The sequence below is a fragment of the Phalacrocorax carbo genome, chromosome Z (assembly GCF_963921805.1).
Source record: "Phalacrocorax carbo chromosome Z, bPhaCar2.1, whole genome shotgun sequence".
Classification (NCBI taxonomy): domain Eukaryota; kingdom Metazoa; phylum Chordata; class Aves; order Suliformes; family Phalacrocoracidae; genus Phalacrocorax; species Phalacrocorax carbo.
The window spans coordinates 21595982-21615767 of record NC_087548.1 but is presented as its reverse complement, the minus strand read 5'-3'; the positions used below and the strand labels follow the sequence as shown (position 1 = coordinate 21615767).

Below are 19786 nucleotides of genomic sequence, written 5' to 3'. Positions count from 1 at the left end.
AAAGCGTTACAGCTAATAACATGCTGTTTGGTAACATCTCTTTTTGGATTCAGTATGCCTAGACAAATGGGGTCTCATTCTAAGGAGTAAAGCCTGGGTTTCTAGAAATAGCAATAGTATAAGGGCAAAGGGAGAGGCCACTGCTGCAAGTCTCTGCACCGTCAGGAGGTGGGTGTCTGTCTTACCTCCTTGCTGTAAAGCACTGAGGACTTGAATGTTGGTCCTTGGGCTTCATGAATGTAAAGGGTGATGGGCATTATTGTGTGCATTGATTGATACAGGGGGGATGTCTGCACTTGTAGGATGGCTGCTTGTTGGATTACCTCTAATTTCAGAAACTCTATAGTTATGTTTGTCCAAAATATTTAAAAAATGTGCTGAAGCAAATTATGGGCTGGATCCTGACTCTCAGATGTTGCAGCACTTGGCAGAAGAGCAACATTTGTGTTGTACTCAAAACTTTCTTCTTAAAGAAGCCAGATATCTGCAGTATGTCTCAAGGGTCCAGAGAGAGCACACCCAGCAGCGAAGGCTGCTCTATTAGCCAGGGGGTTACTGGAGAATAAACCTCTTGTTTGCTTCCTGGCACAAGCAGGTGCATGGGAAAGCAGAAGGGTGGATCCCAGTGACAAACTAAAACTTGAACTGATGTTTATGCTGTGTTATTCAGCAACTGCATTTCAGTGCTGCCTATATGTGTGCAGCTTAGAAAGAGTGGAGATGGACTCAGGGGGCCACGACAGGAAGGTTTACACATCAGAGCTCATCTGCCTCTGCAAAATGAAATCCCTTTTCCTCTGCTGTTTTGCAGCCAAGCAAAGGATGAGGAGGCTGGACAATGCCAAAGGGATTGGCTGTTTGTAGGTCTTTTATTATATAGCACATACAGTGGAGCACATCCTGACACAGATTTTCTTTTTCTGTTCCGCAGTCTGTTTTCCTTCCCTGAATGTTAAAGCTATGAAATCAATAACAGATGACAAGTGGGTTTAATTTGTGCAGTAAGAGGAATGTAAGCCTATCTGAGTAGTTAACAATTAACAGTTCCAGACGAAAGCAGGATTTTGTTTGTTTCAGAAACCACCTGGGGCCATTTGCTTTGCACTAATATGTACAGAGATCTGGAATGTACCACCTATTATCCTGGTGCTGACCAGTGCATGCACAAATGTTCAAATTTAAAGTAAATCCAGTTATGTCTGGATGTTTTCTCCTCTGCTTTATGCAATTATGCTGTTTAGTCATGTATCACAGGCCTTCTAATTAAGGCTCAAGGTCAGGAAAAGCAGGATGGAAGGTGACCAGACTTCTAGCTAAAGGCCTTTAAAGCCATCAGTTTTGTACGGGAATTGCTTGCACTTTCCTGAAAGAACTAGATTGACAGATCTAGCATTAACAGAACAAAGTTAATTCCTCTAATTTCTCCCACATTCTTGCAGGCAGCTTCCTCTAACTGAGGAATTAAAGGTCACGCACCGGCTACCTCCTGCACTACCCCAGCCATGCTTTACCAGCCGTCAGCCGTGGGCTCCTCAGTGGGGGAAGTGGCCAGCTGTAGCACAGTCAGTGAGTGGCTCTGAGAGCCAGCAGCTCTTCAGCACCTTGATATATCCTTCCAAGTGACACATTATGTTTTCCTTACTTCATGTGACAGTGCTGGTTTAGTACACACACTAAAAGGGGACATTGCTGGGAAATTCTGTTTCTTTATTCAGTTTCCCATCTGGAGCACAATAACTTTCACTATGAATTTCAATGATCTGCCACTGAGCTACACAATCTCTCATAACTGGTTGTCTCCTGTAATTACTGTACCTGTTCGGACTCTGCAATGGCAGACCTTTTAAGGAACCTTCTTGCCACAGTCCCTTGGTCCCATCTCCTCCTGTGTTTTAGCAGAGGCCAGGCACGGGAAGCCTTTGCCATGTTCTGCAGTCTTCAGGGGCAGAAACAGCCTCTTCCTTCCACAGGTCTTTGTGCAAACACCAGCTAAAGAGCCACCCTTGTTCTGGACATTGTGATGGCTGAGGATTTTACCCCATGAAAGACAGCAGCAGCCAGGCAACTAACTTAGTCCTGCACAGTGGTGGAGGGTCTAGGAAGAGAAAAGTAATACCCTGACAACAGTTAACAGATGGGGTTCCACATCTGCATTGCCCTAAGGGGCTTCAGCCTCTTCTTCCTAGATTGCATGCATCACCATGTCCTGCTTATTGGTGTGAGATAACCTTAGTTATTCAATAAACAGATCATGCAGAGGAGCACTTTGTTCCTACTCTGCCATCTAGCACTAAGCCTCTACTTTAAGGGATCTCGTAATAAGAAGTTAAGATAATTTCAGTGAGCAAGAAGGAAACGTGTTCCTTCCTAGGGTTTGGCTTGGAGTCATGTCCTGCTGGATGCACAGAGCTTGCCTCCCAGGGTCACTGGAGGAGGGGCACTCCCTGCTTTGCCCTTCCATCCAGTCAGAGATATAAACATGAGTCAAGGAGCAGAGAAACCTGAGCTGAAGTTTTCACCTCCATGTCCACTGGAACACAGGGAGTTTTGCACAAGTGTGTTTGGGACATGAGCTGACCAAAGGACTGGGCAGACCCCTCCTTTTTCTCCCCACCCAGTCCTTTTGAATAATACTGGTATAGGAAGGGAGAGAGGAATAACCCCAATTATTTTAACTGACTGTGAAATGTAGAGGAAAAAAGGATATAGGCAAAACCCAACTTTGGTTGTAGGGAGAAGATTCATGTGGAAAGGAAATAGCAAGAGAAGACTAGGTCTAGAAATGTTAAGCCTCCCCAGTCCAATGCCCTGTCAATTCTCTTTTTTTTTTTCTTTTTTTTTTTTCAGAAAAGATTTATATAATAACAAGAAAGGAGTAGAATTGGTCTCAGCTGTGTCCCATGTCTAGGCATATGCCTTTTCATGTCTAAATAAACTGGCAGCTGACATTTTAGCTGTTCTTAGCCATGGGGTTTCCAGAAAGCAAAACATTTTTTTTTCCCGCTTTGTCTGTGTCCGTGTGCTAAGGACATCTTCAGAAAAAACTGTGAACGGACAACAGAAACAAATAAAACTGAGCAAAACAAACTGAACTTGGGAATAACAGACCCATGACTGAGAGCAAACTATTTCTGAAGGGGAAGATGTGAGCTGGGGTTCGACGGTTTATTTGCTGAGAAAACAACCTTCTCAATGTCACTGCTATATCTGGGTTTCATTGTGGGCACATTGACTTTCATTATCCCAGCCTTCCCTTTGTGGCTTTGCTTGTGGTTTAGCTCAGACGAATTATTCTTTGGCAGGGAGGTGCCACGTTTCTTCTTTCAGGTGAGCTTAGCACAAGGAGAGGCTTGTCTGCTTAAGAAAAGGGCTGGAGCTCTCTTTGCCTTTCACCCATCTTCCTCTCTCTGGGGCCAGATCCTGCTCTCTGACAAGAGCAATACCATTGGCATGGCTGTACCCCAGCCAGATGAGAAGGAGGTTTCAGTCGGCACCTCAGCCAAACACGTTTTCATGCCCAGAACTGGATGTTTCTCACCCCCAGGGATGCCACAGAACAGCTCGCCCACCAACGAAGTGTCAGCTCCAGTGAGCTGCACAGGTTTCAGCTAAGCAGCCAGCTGTCCAGGCCCACTTGCACTAGAGTTTCCAAGGTGTCACAGCCTTTCTAGTAATTGCAGTGAGATTTGGAGTCAGGTCCGCACCAGATCAAGGTGACCTCTGGTGTCCTCCTGCCACTGAGCCGAGTAAAAGCTGTTACTCATACACCCCAAACACCAAAACTGCTTGCTCGTTGCAGAGTTTAGATGATACTCAAACATGAGATAATCTTTCTTTCCACAGGTTTTCTCAGGAATGTTAAGTCTGCATTTCCTTGGACACAAATAAATTTATCAGTCTGTCTGTGGGATTTCTTTTGCTAAGTGAATCTGCATGTGGGATTTTATATCTTTAAAATTAAGAAAATATTCTTGTTCATCAAAAAAGGAAAACATAAAAGCAAAGGCTGTTTAAAAAGTGGTTAACGGACTAGTCATTTGATGTAATGCCAAAATCTAGGCTGCTCAGAGCAAAATTTGGTGACAAAAATAAAACTTGAATTACTCGCTCTGTCCCTCCCTTGCCTGTGTCTACACTATACTGAAAACAAGTTGTAGATAACTCCAATCTGAATTTGTCCACTCTTTAAAACTGTCATAATTTTTTGTTTCTAATTGCTGGGGTCTTCAAAAAATATTAGATCTTGTCCTGATATAACTGTGGGACATGTTCTGCTTGGTAAAAGAAAGAAACTTATTCTAAATTTCATTACTATTGTTTGCTTTTCTTCTTGCATATTGATGTTTGAATTAACTTGCTTTAAAATAATTTTTTTTCCTCCTTTTTTTTCACAGATGAATTATAATAAGAGTGATCTCATGAAAAGCAGTAAAATGGAACAAGGAAAAAAGGTCTAGAGGGCATAGTGTATGGAAAATAAACCTGACCTCTTGCTTAGTGGGGCCAAAGTTAATGGTTATAGACAGTCTTTGTTCATGGAACATGTTCTCCTCATCTGAAGAAAGCAAGCAATTTTTCTGCTAAATTAAAACTTAATGTGAAATGAACAGCCTTTTTTACAGGAAGAGAATTCCCCATCCTGGAGAGTCTTCCCGGCCAGTTAGGAATCACTTCATGTAGAAGTCCTGACTTCTACAGCCCTTGTGTCCTGCTGGAGCATGTAATAAGGCTGTCCAGGACACCTGCTGCGGTAAGAGGTGCTCATGATACCTAGGCTAGAGTGAGGATTTTTTTTTTTTGAAAGGGGGAGAGGAATGAATCCCACAGAAAAGGGGTCAACACACACAGCACCCTCGTTCCCTACTGCTTTGTCCGTATTGTATGTCAAAACTCCAGTCACAGAGCGAAAATTCCTGGACACAATGACAGGACCTGTCACTTCATCCCTCATCTATGTTGGGACAATGTTGAAAATGCTAACACAAGCCACCAAGCACTCCAATTGATAAGGAAGACCTTTGATCTTTCTTTGGCATTTTCTGGGAATGTTCACTTCTAAACCACACTCAAAGTCGGGGCAGCACCCGGGCACCTCTCCTTGAAGCATAATAACATACTGACCTCGGCCTCTTTGTCCCAGAGTTAGGACTATGATATGGCTAATCAGTGGGATCAGCAATAAAAATACTGGACATGGACTGGAATAAAGGAGCAATGTAATATTGCCAGTTTGATATTCCATGATATTGACTCTGGCAGTGTGCTGCAGAGGACCATCTGTCATTTCAACGGCAAGGGATAGCATTTCTGAGCTGTCTGGTTTGGATTTCTACATTCTATGCACCATTTTCTCAGGAATTTCTGCGTGAAGATACACAGCTTCTTCAGGGGCTAAAAGATTTCATATGATCCTGCACTTTCCACACAGCTTAGTAGGTTAATCAGAAAAGATGGTAATTCTGCTATTAAAAATATGCTTTTTTTTCCCAGTATAAATCTGTCTAGCTTTAACACCTTCTTAAGATTCTGCCTGAGTAAGTACCTCCACGGTACCTGATACCCTCTCTCTGTACAGTGCCTTACAAACTGTGATCCTCACACTTAATAAAGTTCTCTTTCATAAACTAAAATAATTTTATTGGCTCTCCATAATTGTCTCTCAGAGAGGTTTTCTCAGTTATCTTGCTGCTTTTTCTGATTTTGTAAGTTGTCCTTAAGAAGCAGACACAGGAACTGGATACAACTCTGTAACTGGGTGGCCCTTTCTTGCACAAGGGGAACAACTTGGCTTAGTTGTACTCTCCTCAGGTACTAGAGTCCTGCACAAAAATACAGAGCTGCCTCGTGCTGGCAGATGAATCCTGTTGGGTCCAGCTAGGATGTGAGAAGAGTTTGTTTCTTTGAAAGAGAACAAACAAGGGGCTGGGACAGAGGAGATCTGTGCAGAGAAATCCTAGACAAGTTTGGAGAGAAAACTTTGGCTGAGGTTTGTTTTGTTATTGTTGTTGTTTGAATTGCAAATAAAGGCCAGGAAGGAGGCAAGTTTGGACTATGTACAGCATGTGAGTACTCTTTTAGAGCTGGTGGGAGCTTTGCCTGCTCACCCCCCCACACAAATGCATGCTCTCAAACCTCAGACTTCTCTACCCCTTCAAGGGATGAGTTTGAGGCACTTGCAAGGGAAAAGAGAAAAGTCCACCTGCAAATAAAGAAATGCTGGTGACTAGATTATAGTCTTTAAATCAAAGGCACTATCTGGGGATAAATATGAGTTGTACTTAAAGCAGAACCACATGAGGCGCCTGAAGTTGTCACTCTGGAATGTACAAATAACATACAATAAGCACTCCTTTTGCAAAACTTGAAGTAGAGGACAAGTATAATGCCTGAAATTGAGCTAGCCAGACAATGCAGTTTGCACATTGTGGGGATTGCCTTCTTCTAGTCATACATGGGGTAGTCATCTGTTGAGCTGAGTTGTCATAATCTTAATATCATAGAGCAGCTTCACTGTGTAAGTATGGGCAGATTGTCATAAAAATGCAACAAAAGCAGGATTAAGGACTAAAAAATCACATGTATTATCTTAATAAATGACTGCTCCCCACATGCAGGCACACATACACATACATGGAAACACACACACACATGTGTATACACACGCAAGTTTCTTAGTTTGCCAGTGCAGCCCCCTTCAGGACATTAACTGTTCAGGATCTGAACAGTCCTGTTCCACAGTAACCCCTACAGAAGGCAGCATATGATGCAATACCAAGAAAAAAATTTTCAAACCTGCTTCAAAAAAAGCAAGGATAAGTGAACATTGTGAAGGAAAGCTAGTACAGTACAAAACAGTCGGAAGAGTGGGGGGTGTTTAATTTCCCAGGGCTTTGATGAGTGAATTTTCCACTCATCACACCACAGGTCAGGAACCCATGTCCATTGCAAAGTTAATGCTATTGTTTTCTGATCTTTGAACCCTAACACCTGTCAGTGCCACATTCCCAGAGGACAAGACTGGGGCTGGCATTTCTTTTTAACAAAGAAAATATTTACAATCTTATCACTCCCTAAACAACATCCACCCGTTTGGACTACTAGAAAAGTAATTTAAATGCAGCTGAAAGTTATTAAGGAAATGCTGTGACTCTGAATGTCATCAGACACAACTCTTCCTGTCACACTAGAAGTATCTGGAATGCCTCCGCTTACACTGGGTAGTTATTCTGGATTTATGGGAGGCAAATAAGAGAATGATTTGACCCCAGTAATTGAAAATGTAATCCAGTTCTTATTCAAGTTTCCAGAATTCACCTTTCAAAAACAAGTTTCCACAACACCTTATATTTTCTGTCATAATTCTCTGGTTGTACAGAAGAAGGATGAAATAGGAGGCTTTTATAAACAAGGAAGTGGTCTAACTCACTGCCTTGTGCAAGAAAATCCAGAACAGGACAACTCTAAAGTCAGTTGTTCCCTGGACTGTGCCAAATATCCAACCCCTTTGGAAACCACAGCCAAGCCTTTGGCTCCCCTCTTCTGCAGATCTGCACGTAGCACGGAAGATCCCCCAGGAAGAGAGGGGAAAGCCCTGCACCCCAGCCCTGGTTCCTGGTCCCTCCCTGTTTCCCCCAGTGCCCGTTGGCACACTTCTGCTGGACTCTCATCCAACCCAAGCCCTGCTCCTTCACAGACCCTGCTCTGGATGTGTGTCACAAGGGAGAGTCCTCTGCAGTGCCTGGGGAGGATGATGCTGGACAAACCTGCAGTAGATGTGGAGCAGAGCTTCTTCTCCTTGCCAGGCTCTCACCTGCAATACTTGTTTTCGGGTTTTGACTCTGTGCAGGAAGTCTCTTTTCCACCTGCATGGGAACTTGGCTGTCCAAAGGTCTTCAGTGACCTGCAGACATACAGGTTAAGGGGCAGACTGTCACAGCTCCTAATGAATAACCCTTTCCCCAGGCAGCAGCTGATGCCACCAGATTAGTTAGTGGTCACAGAGAATAAAAGCTAAGGCTTTCTCTGATAACACTTAGGTAACACTTTCTGGCCACATCTGAGTGAGATTCAGGTTGCCTGTCTCTGAGTCATGGTATTAGGCACTCTCACTTGTTACTTTTACTTAAATAAAGGTCAAAATTCAGAGAAAAGAGGTCCTGAAGCTGAGTGAGGATTTTGGCTGGCTAATGGCTGAGTCAGGAGATTCACACTGCACTTCCACCGGCTAATGAAACACTACCTCCACGAGATAACTTCTAATGCTTTCTCATGTGCTGCCAAAATAGAAACTCAATCAATAAAGAGCAGTAGCTGTCTTCAACACAGAGGTGCTAGAGCTGACTTGCAGTCAGAACAGCAAGGCTAAGATGTGATAGCTGAGTAATAACCACAGCTGTTTTGCTGGTGATGCTCCACCCCAGGCACCTATATTAGCTTTTGTCATCAGCTTCTATACCTCAAGGTCAGCTTGCAGTTAGAGAGAAACTAGCCTGGAGGGAAAAGATAACTGCAGTGTTCCAATAAGAGACATTAGCATTGGCCAAATAATTTGTGTGAAATTATTAATCTTGCAAATGTTACCTTTCTGTACAGGTAATGATTTTCACTAATTCAATTGGTATTTAAATTACTTGCCAAGTAGTTTGTGGCAAATAGCTGTTAAGTCATAGCTATTTCTGTAGCTAGCTCTTTGGGAGTACTGAAAAGTGAGCTGTTCAGACTGCATGACCCTGCTGTATTTCCTGATTGGATAAACAGCAGTTGGATGATCAAGTTTCTGTAGTAAACTTTTGCAACTTTTAGTCTGAAATCTCATTTCTGCAAATTATCTGCAGTATCGTCGTAAAGTGGCTGTAGAGCAGAAATATTTAGAGGATGCATGTTTACAAGTAATAGGCTTTTGCCTAGCAGAGGCAGACATGGCATCCTTGTTGAATGCAGAAAGCAGCAGACATACAGGCTTCTCGTCAGAACACCTTTCTGCCTTCCCGGCTTTCGTGGGACCACCTTGATGACTAGAGACAGTTCACTCTCCAAGTCTGTTCAGTCTTTGGCTTCTTGACAAGGCTTGTCAGCAACATGGCTAATTGATGCAAATTGAGGTGTCTCTGCATATGGATTGGTATGAGGTTGACGGTATGCTCATCAGATGTTGTAGCCTCAGTGTAAGATTAACTGTGCTATCGACACCCAGATGTGGCCTGCTGGGCATGCTTTCTCATTCATATAGTCTCATTTCATTTTTATTTTTCACAAGCAATAACTCAGGCTGAAAGGCAAAGCAGAATTAAGTTATATTTCTGCAGGTTTTTTCTACACCCTCAAACTGATTGTTCTAGATGCCTCACTACGCATACAGATTTGAAGGTAGTGGTTTTTCTTCAGCAATCCTGATATGGGAGCATGAGAAATTTTGAGATCAGTAGTAGGTTTTGACATTTTTAACTGATCTTTCAAAATTATTTTTTGCACTTGAATCTGGACATGAAACTAAAGATTAGTAAAAAGGTAGAAAAGCAGGAAATTAAGTGAAATATATTTTTAGGGGGTAGGTAGGTTTAAAAAAAAAAAGAAATCTTACAGCATTTCTCTGTGCTAAAATCCTGGTGATTTTCTCTTTTCATGTTACATTATCTTAATATTTTTCCAGGCTTGCCAGCAAGTATATGGCTCTAGTAATTACCCTTCTCCTAAGCACTCATTAAGCAATACATATGATAGAAAAATGGACATTTTAGGGTTTCTAAGTATTCTGGATTTGCAAGAGGAGCTTACAAAAGATAGAAACATTTGAGGTAATACAGTTGGAAATACAGTTTAAGTTTCTTTTCTGTGGACTCGCAGTCTAGTATCAAGCTCAGCAATGTTGCAGCTGTCATGATGCTTGACAGAGAAACCAGTAGAAGATAAAAATCTGATATAAAGAGATTCTGATATTAATATCTGATGGACAAATTTGATGAACCCTTTTTTGTGGGGGAGGAAGACAAGACAGGACAGGAATGGGGGGAGAGATTCTTCTGGGTGTCTTGTTTTGTTTTGCAATGTGCAGTCCAGAGTAATCTGAACCGTTTAAGTTTGATGCATGTGTGACTGATTTAAACATTAAAATTCAACCATGTGAATTTGGAGACCTAAATGACTCTTTATAATGAGAAAAAGTACCCTTATGTGTGGAATATATAATGAAGCACAAACAGCTGCAGGAAACTGATTTAACCTTCAGGGAGCTGGAAGAGTTGGGGAAATGATCGTCCAGGCTCTCTGCAAACCACTATCTAACAAGTAGATGCCCTCACCTGGGGTAGCATGTTTTCTGACAGAAATATCCAAATAGGAGGAAACCACAAGAGCTAAAGGGACAGTTCTAGTAAGGGAAGAGTGTGGTTACCTTATGTAGGAGGACTACAAAAAGTAATAGAAGAGGGATGTATCTTTTTTCTTTGTGTACACGTCAAACATTATACATGCAAGATCTATTTACTTCCTATAGCATGTACAAAAAAGACTATGAAATTCTCCCCAAATTAGAAGGAAGGAACTGAAGACCCCCGAGTGTCCAGAGGGTGTTAGGTGCAGTCCTGAAGTGCATTCTTCCATTGGTTTTTCCTGAGGGCAACCCAGGTTGGGTGCTCCGACACTGCTCTGTGGGTTGTCAACCTAAATAAAGCAAGTAGGAACAACCAGGAAAGTTTTTTCAAAAACATCCTTTTAGCCCAAACCTGCGATGTTACCCTAAATGGACCTTCATTCCCTGATTGTCCCAATCTGATTTCCAGAGCTGGATGCCCAGCAGGGTCTGTTCAGTTAGGGAGAGGTGCTCAGCCATGGTGCCAACACCCAGGCTTCTTGCTATGGCTCCAGAACCAAAGCACAGGTACTAACAGCCAACATCTCAAGTCAAAAATCATTATGAGAGTTGAAACAGGTGGCTCTGCAGAGCTTAGAGCAAGTTACATTAATGTCTGTATTCTGAGATCATGAAGACTGTGACAGAGAGAGACATTATTTCTGGCAAACTGAATGACCCACAGGAGGTGTTCCAGAAGCGCAATCTAACAAGAGGTATTTACACATTGTGTCTTGCCTCAAGTCCCATCTACACTAGGTATAACATGTCTGTAGTCATTGATTGTAATGCTTTCCTCTGATGCATCATAACTTTGTAGCTGCACCATGTTCCTGCAGAGACTGGTTTCCCAGCATGCCCTACCCACTAGCTAACAGCATGACAACATCTGTACCCATGCATCCCTGTGGCTTTTCCCTGACACCTGAACAAGTGCCCTGGAACAAGTGTCTGCTAAAGCAGCACAGAGAGCTTTTAGGACACTGTTCTTGTGGAGGAAATATCCTCTGTTGCAGAAAGACCGTGGATGGAACAGGGAAGGACTACCACGCATCCCTTGTTTGCTGGATGGCAAAAGACATGGACTGCTGTTTTCTGTGGACACTACCTGTGTGACAAACTAAACTGGGTTGCAGACCTGCCCAGGAGCAGTGAGAGCAGGGTTGCTCCAGGACAAGGGATGAGCAAGGAGCTAAGGGTCACCCCAGTGTTAGCTATACCCTCCCTGGTGAGCACTGCCCCACAATGTCTGTACCCATGGGCGAGCCTGGTGATGGTCACAGGGTCCATCTACAGTCCTAGATGCTGCAATGGGATAAACCACGTCCAGCGTCTGATATTTGAAGTGTGGTTAATAACTTTTGCGTCTCCCCTGAAATGCTGTAACCTTAATTAATATTTCCATAATGCTTTGTGAAATGCTCTTAGGTAAAAGACACTGTGCAAGCATGAACTAATTGTATTCCCAAAGAGAGAGCCAAATGGTTAGCTGAACTTATTCTAAGAAGTTGAAGATTTCTTTGCAATTTTTCCAAATAAGTTAGCTAATTTTCCTTCCCATCAAAACAGTATAACGTCAGAGGGTTGGCATTTTTTAGCTGTTATAGACTAGCCAAGGTCACATTCCACTGCAAGATGATTGTCTTCCATTGCATAGCATTCCTTGGGATAGATAAATAATGAGTTAATGTTTACAGGGAATACTGTCCACAGAAAATATTCTAAAAATATCTCATGTTTGTATTGATTTCACTTACCTGGAATATAAAAAAGGCAGGGAAGACTGTAAATTTAATTTTGATTTTCATGTATAGGAGCATATAAATCATGACTCATTATCAATATAGTTATGGTAACATCACTGGCATTTTCTTTCAACATCAAGATGATTTTCCTTTAAAAGAAACTCACCCACAGAAGCATTATTTTACATCTTTAAAAGTAACAAAAGATGCCCTATTTCTTTAAAGTGCACGAGAATGCATGATCTTCTAAAATCAGTGCAAGACTTCTTACTTTGTTATGACTAATGTCACAACCTAATCTTTCATTAGTAACAGATGTTGCTTTCATCTCTGAACTATATAGCACCAATACGAAACAAGGATTAACAAAGGTTGCAGACTTCCCACAGGAATACGTGTACACCCCATGCAGCATTTCCCTTCTGTGTGGTGGATCATTAGACCTCACTGCAGTGTCGATCGTCTATGTGTTGACCTGGTAAAGTTTACGTGTCAGTCACCAGGGATGAATTTAGTCCATGGTCTGATCCAAAGATAGTCAATTCAATAACACCATACCTGTCTTTTGCAGAACTCTTTCCTCTAATTGCACTCTAAATAACATATTGTGCTTTCCAATTAGCAAGGATTACAATATAGAACCTAGCAGTTCACTCAAACATCTGCATGTTTACACATCCTTTTAATGGCATATTAATTGCTTTTCATGTTTCTGTATTTTTAAAGCTAGAGAGAAAGCTCTCTGCTTCAGAAGAAAAAGGTATAGTTTTCAGACTGCTTGGTCGGATTATTCAAACAGCACTCACAGCATGACTCAGGCCTTGACTTACCCAGAAACTACTGTTCAGGACTGGATTGGGAACGCACATTGCAATCCTTGCACTAACCATTGCTCCTGGTATGCGCACAGCAGTTAGTCTCTCCATGGAACCACTCCAGGAGGAAATATTTTCTGTATCAGCCATGTTCCCTTTGCTGGGAGCAAACCAAGCCCAATAGCCCAAACTGTGAGTCATTTACTGTTTTGATTTGATCCAAGACTGCTGTCTCTCCCTGCTAACGGACAAGACAGAGAATTTAACCAACATATCTTTCCCGAGCCTAAGAGTTAAAAGAAGCAGCCCACTGTGTTAAACTTTGCTGTGGAAAGCAGCTGTGTAATATAAACTGAGGAAATCTAAAGTGAAATCCATAAATTAAAAAATCCTCCTTTGGTTTTCTTTTCCTCTCTCTTCCTTTTTATATATTTATTCCCATTTTTTAAAACTCCTTTCACCCCATCTCTCAGTGGCTTCTTTTCTTTGCTGCCTTTATTTCTTCCCATTAATCTAATTTTGTCTAGGTGTGTCCCCCATTGCCTTCCTTCTTGCTGATTGGTGGCACTCTGTTAGTGTTAAGTCCTGGTGCACAGTATGAAACTGATCCCTCACAGCTCCTGAGTGCTGGGTTGCTGTTGGGTTGTACCTAAGCCCATCATGAATGATGACTAAACCACTATTTTCTCCTATCTTCTAAGTGCTTCCTTTTTGCCCATGGGTTTAATTTTTTCCTTCTTGCCAGCTGTCTCTCTTTTTCTCCTTTTCTTAAAAATCAATTATACAGCTCCCTCACCACACACTTGGGAAGATGTTGCCATACTTTTCTCGTATTCATTTAACATTGTTTGCACATCTGACACAATGCAGTCCGGGCTGCAACACATCAGGCTGTGTTAACATGAACAATGCCAAGTGGGTTCCCAGAAGGGGGCAGAGGGACTAGCCATGCCTGTGTTTGAGACAACCCCCTCCTTCGGAGGAAGGTGCTGTAAAAAGCAAAAACCAAACAAATAAAAGGAAACAACCAGTACCTTTTCATCTCAGACTGCCTTGGGCACAGGAGGAAAAATGGGGCAATGACGGAAAGGCTTTTAGATTAATCCAAGGCAAAAATGATCGCCCTTTCAAATGCGATTATTAGGAAAGTGATTTGGAAGCCAGTGGGACAGGGCGGTGTGGAGTAACCTGTCTCTCTGATACATATCACAGAGACATTCACACTGACTGGTTATAATGAATCCAAAGTTGGCATTAGCAGAAACAAAAAGTAACATGGCCACCACGTTGCCTTCAACAATTCTTTTCATCCTTGAAAATTTTCTTAGGAACAAAAGGCATTCTTTTGTCTCATCCAGAGACCAGTGCAGGTAAAAGTTTCTCTGGAAGTCAGAAGCATTTCACCCTCCAGAAGGAACATAAAAACATCTCTGAGTCATATACAACTATATTTTACAGCTCCATGGAAATGCAAAGGACTTTACATAAGGTTTGTGCAGCATTGCTGGGCCAGGTTCAGTGCTGGTGCAAGCAGGGCTGGCTCTGCCAAGCCCAGCAGAGAGGCTGCAGCAGGAAGTCACCTCACAGCGCTAAGGGTGGTTAGAGCTGTTAATTTATTAAGGGCCGCTGTTTGCTTACTTACTTGCATGCATGCTCACAGCTCCCTCAGCAGCATGGCATACAGCACAGGGGACTGCTTTCTTCTGGTACTTTTGCAGAAGTAGCCTGTCCTGGGGAGGAGTGGGGGAGTGATGCCACACACCATTTTCCATCTGACACCCAACCCATCCCACCCTGTGCACCTTCACTCATCATCGCGGCATGTGGAGCAGGCCCTGCCTTTCTGCCTGGAAACTGCACACCGTGGGCCAATGCCTATCAGATATCAGCCAGCCACTGTATTTAGATGTAACACATTGTGCTAGAGACATCGAGCCCTTTATAAACACTTTCAAAAGCTCGTGCTTGCTGTGCAATATGGCACCAGCAACAGAAGAACACAACATTTAATTGTGCAGGTTTCTCCAGCTGCTAAAGCAATTTGTTAGAGAAACTTTTGTAAATAGGAAGTGGTCTTTTTGAGTGCAACAAATACGTTTAACTGCTTGTAAAAGACCGTCAGTCTTTGGGTTTTAGCTTTGTACTAGTCAGTGCCTGCAGTCCTTGTTCCATATTTATTCAGCCTTTGTTCCCAGCACATACAAACTAGAAGTCAAAGGGAATTTTATTAGAATAAAAAGAAAATTTAAAAAAAGAGTAGGTTGGATCACAAGACCCTAGCGTTTTGTATTACAGTAAGTTTGTGAAGATAGTCAACAACATCCAAGCAGTTGAGCTCGGATGTATTATGAGCTAAGTGTATTAGTAAGATCAGTGTAACATATGGGATGTGTTACTTTGATAAGGAGAGATTTCACAAATGCAGAAATTATTAATTACCTCAGAGCAGGAGAAGCAAGAAGATTCCTTGACTTAAAAGTATGGAGGCTGATGTGTGCTTTGGGAACACACGGTGCTTGAGTGTTCAGTTTGTTTTGCAAGTTACTGGGTGCATCAAGCTCCTCTGATTATCTGCTGAGTAGGCTGTCTTTCTGTTCAAAACAGAGCACCTGCAAAGATGACTTGACCAGAGCACAAACAGTCTCAAGGCAATTTGTTTCCAGGTGAGCTTGCAATTGTCATTTGAAGATTACATCTGTCTTTCTCCCTTGTCTAAAAAAAAAAAAAAAAAAAGAAATAAAGAAAATCAGAAAGCAAATATAAATACCACAAAAACTCCTAGGGAGCACTCACCTGGTTTCTAAGAATAACTAGGAAGTAAAGCACAACGATATTGCATGTACTGACCATTATACACTTAAACACATCATCCCTCTCATATCTGGGATTTAACAATATTCATCCCTCAGCCTCAAGGCACAAATTCTTAAAGCCCTGTGCAATAATATGTGATGGCACACGTGAGTGGAGGTTCCCTTAGAAACAAAAGCAAACAGGGCTTTTTTTTCCTCTTTGCTGCACCAGTCCCACCCTTAATATGCCTATGGATAGTGCTGGCAGTGGATAGTGTGATTTTGTGATCCCTCTGTTTGCTTGGGGGTGATTCGTCTAGCAGTGGCCATTAATTTTGTGAATGTTTTTAAATGGTGCTTGCAGAATAAAGGGAAATGAATCAGAATTTTTCTAGCTCTAATCAAAGACACAAGGAATTTGTTGGAGTTTTTTGGTCCTAGGGATATTTCCAGTGACATGTTAGAGAAAAACCATGAATCATGCTTTGCTTCCCTTGTTTTTTGTGTTTGGTTTTTTTCCAACAATTTAATTAGTCTTACTAGATGCCACATTGTATGAGCCTAAAAGCTTTTCCCTTCTGAGTTAAGTTTCTGTGATTTACTTTAAAACTTCATAAGCTACAGAAAACTGAATTATGTAAAGCAGAAACTAGAAATACTAGAAATCTCTGAGAAACATGAAGACTGTGGTTTTAAATGGGATGGACTAACCAGCTCAGATAGAATAACACCCAATATCAGCCTGCTGCCATCTGTAATATGAAACATCAGAGTAAAATTTAAACTAAGTTGCTGAGCGGACACACACTTATCCTGTGGCTGACTGAGATATATGGGTTATTACCAGCACTCTTAAACTTGCCTTTCTTTTCCTCTGAAAAATTATATTCCTTGCATGGGATCTTTTATTGCAAGTCTCCCTTCTTTCTGTTCTCTGAAGTCTCTTGTGTAGGTCCCAGCCTAGATATGATGCCAACCTTGCTACTCAGGGAAAAGCAAAATAAATTTAAAATTAAGTTAATGAAGTAAAGAGCTTGACAGCTTCATTAGAAGTCCCATCTCTGCCCATCCTATCTTATACACTCGAGAGTTCACTTCCACTCATAAGGGATATCATATATTAACAAGTCCTCAAAAAGCAGGCAAGCAATGGATGTTCTGCAACTCTTTGGGAGTTAGTGACCATTTTCTGAGCTGCTTTATCATGAGTGAAGGGATTGCTCAGTATACTGTAACTTGAAGCTTCTTGGCATACATGTTTAAAGGTATAAATAATACGAAGAGCACCAAGGCATAATTACCACCTTACATGGTACACAGTGTCCTTTGGACTGAATTCCATTGATTCCAGGCTCATTCAAACGAGTATAAATGGAGAAAAGGCTTCAGATGCAATTTTCCCTCTTGCCACCCCTACCCTTTTATAGTAATTTCCAAGTACACACTGTAAATTATTACCAGTCTTTCTACTTTATGACTCACACCTGATTAGCCTTAGATATAGGTATTTATTGTTTCTGCCTACAATGTATAGTGCGTATGGTTAATCAGGACCCTAGTGTGTTATTGATTCCACCTCAAGATCTTTGTCTTTTGGAGATGGCAGTTGCAGCTGATATACTACGGAAAAAAGGAGCCAGTCTTAGCCTCTGGATTCAAGCAGCAAAACTTCAGGGAAAAGTGGGTCTAGTACAGGCATACTTCTATTAGTATTGTTAAATGAATTGGTAACCTTCTCAAAAAAATAAAAGCTTTCACACTCATTTAATGTTACAGTTTAATTAAAAAAGAAGTAATCTATACCAGTGTGAAACAGGTTTATACCATGAAAGTTCTCATCAAACAGTTTAAAGTTGAAGGGCTGATACGTGTCCTGTCTCGCCTTGACAGTTACTGCACAGCATAATACAGCAGTGCCAATCAGATCCAAACAAAGGCAACAGCAGTTGTCTGACTGTGAATCACTTCTCACCTCAATTAATATAAATATTGAGTTTGCACAAGTAGACTTGACAATTTGAGGCATGCCCAAATTTTCTGTGTAACTAGCATTTAATGACTGATACCCAATACTTGGACCTGGCATTGAGGGTGAAGTCAACAGTTAAGCACTTTGTTTTGTGGAAGTGACTGGAGGCTCAGCAGAAGGGTTCAGTGCCTTTTGTATAAGTTTTGGAAATAACACATAGCTGTAGACGGAAAGGCTCTTGTTGGTTTTAATATCTCACAGATGTGTTACTTGCATTTCTGATGTGAATTCTCTTTCCTTCGACTCCACCTCTTTCATATTCATCTCCTGAAAATACTCCAATGAATACATCAACTCTAGGAAATATTCCCCAGAACAAAGAATCCTCAGCTAGGTCTACAGAGTATGTGAGAGAAGCTAAATCTGAGTACACAATTGTGTGTGTCTGTAGCTTCAGGGTCTGCTTCTGAAAGTTATATTTATCCAGCAAAGAGAAGAAGATTACTACATTAATAGTATATCCAACAAAATGTCTTGTTTCGTTTACCATGCTTGCAAATAATATGCAGTTCAAGAACTACTCAATTCAGCTGAGAAACCAGGGACCAGGTTAAAAAAAAACACCCTGACAAAACCCATTCCAAGCAAAGTATTTGCCCAACTCTGACTCAAAATAATTAGTTCAAATCTGGCAAAAGCTGATCTTAGATACTGAAAGGCATAATTGTCTAACAGCATCTTACTAGACTTTCTAAAATGCAGTGGTGGTCTCATGTAATTTCCTAGATAGTGGACAAGTGTCAGCAGGGAAATTACTCCCAGCATTATCCCTAGTTAGTAATCTGACCTTCTGTCCAGGACCTTACTCAACAAAGACACCTAAGTGCCTCAAGATCCTTATTAAAGGGGTTATTCGGGGCTAGAATTTGTTGACAAGGACACGAAAGAAAGCTTTTAGTTTGGATATCTGAATCTACAAGAGAAATACGGCTTCAGAGTAAAACAGACTGTCTAGCACTGTTACATTTTCCTGAAAGGAAATATGCACAAAGCTTCAGTGTCTTTGGTTTAAAGTTCTCCTGTCAAATCAGTGCTGAGAAATTTGTTTGAGTAGTCTGATTTCAACCAATCCCAGGTACCTACAGTTCTTGCTCCCCTCACAGAGCAAATAGTCAGCAAGTGTGGAAATTGGACCACTTAATTATGGGTATAAGCAGATGTTCATATTTGTGTTCAGATTGGTTCCAGTATATAATACCAGGGGGAAATGCTAATTCATACTGGTGTCTGTAACCAAAACAAATGTATTTGTGTGTGTGTATGTATGAGACAGTGAGATGTGGCAGGCAACATTCCACTGAAGAATTACTTATATTGGATATTTTGCTTTTACATTCCATTTCTTGGTCATGGCACATACAGGTATAATTGCCTATATGATAACATGCCACACATCAGCCTATGTTGCCTGTTCTATTTTTGTGGTCATGGCTTTATGCACATATGTTTGTCAAACATTGGTGGTCAGGTATGAACTCCAAGAGTCTTTAGAGAAATGGAAACACAGTCATACCATGACAGGAGAGCTGCAGAAGTGTTGTTCATCTTATAGATCAGCAGGCCATGTGGTAACCTGACCTTCTCTAAGTCTCCAAATACAAGTAACATCTGCTGGCAGCAGCAACCTTAATGAGATTTAGTAGAGGCCAGATAAATCTGGATATATAGGAATAAAACATAGATTTCTGACTATGAAGTCAACTAGCCTTTGGGGCAGCACAGAAAGCAATGCAGTAGAATCTTTTTTGCTAGAGAAAGAAACAAAGGTTTTTTAAGAGAGAGGCTGGACTTCTTTCTAATATACATGTTTAATCAATCAGAAGTCATGGGGCTCAATGAGACACCCAAGGACGGATGTTCAGGAGCCTGTGCTATGTATGAGGTCCAAGGAAAGGGTCGCAACATGCTCTCCAGAGAATTGCAGACTTGGGGGAATTTACCATGATTCTCCCAGTACTGAAGCTTTTACAGGCAAAACAAAGGTCTGGAGGTAAACAGCTATGTTGCAGTCTCAAATTACTTTCTTTCTTTTTTTGTTAAATGTTTGCTTCATGCCT

General features: G+C 41.5%; 1 long non-coding RNA gene across 1 annotated transcript in view; it reads right to left on the bottom strand.

The window, feature by feature from the left end:
* Positions 1-7829, bottom strand: part of LOC135310511 (uncharacterized) — a 50495-nt gene extending 42666 nt beyond the window's left edge. The window contains exon 1 of the long non-coding RNA XR_010370594.1: positions 7764-7829. This is a non-coding gene — a long non-coding RNA (uncharacterized LOC135310511). The remainder of the gene's footprint in view (positions 1-7763) is intronic.
* Positions 7830-19786: the final 11957 nt, after the last annotated feature.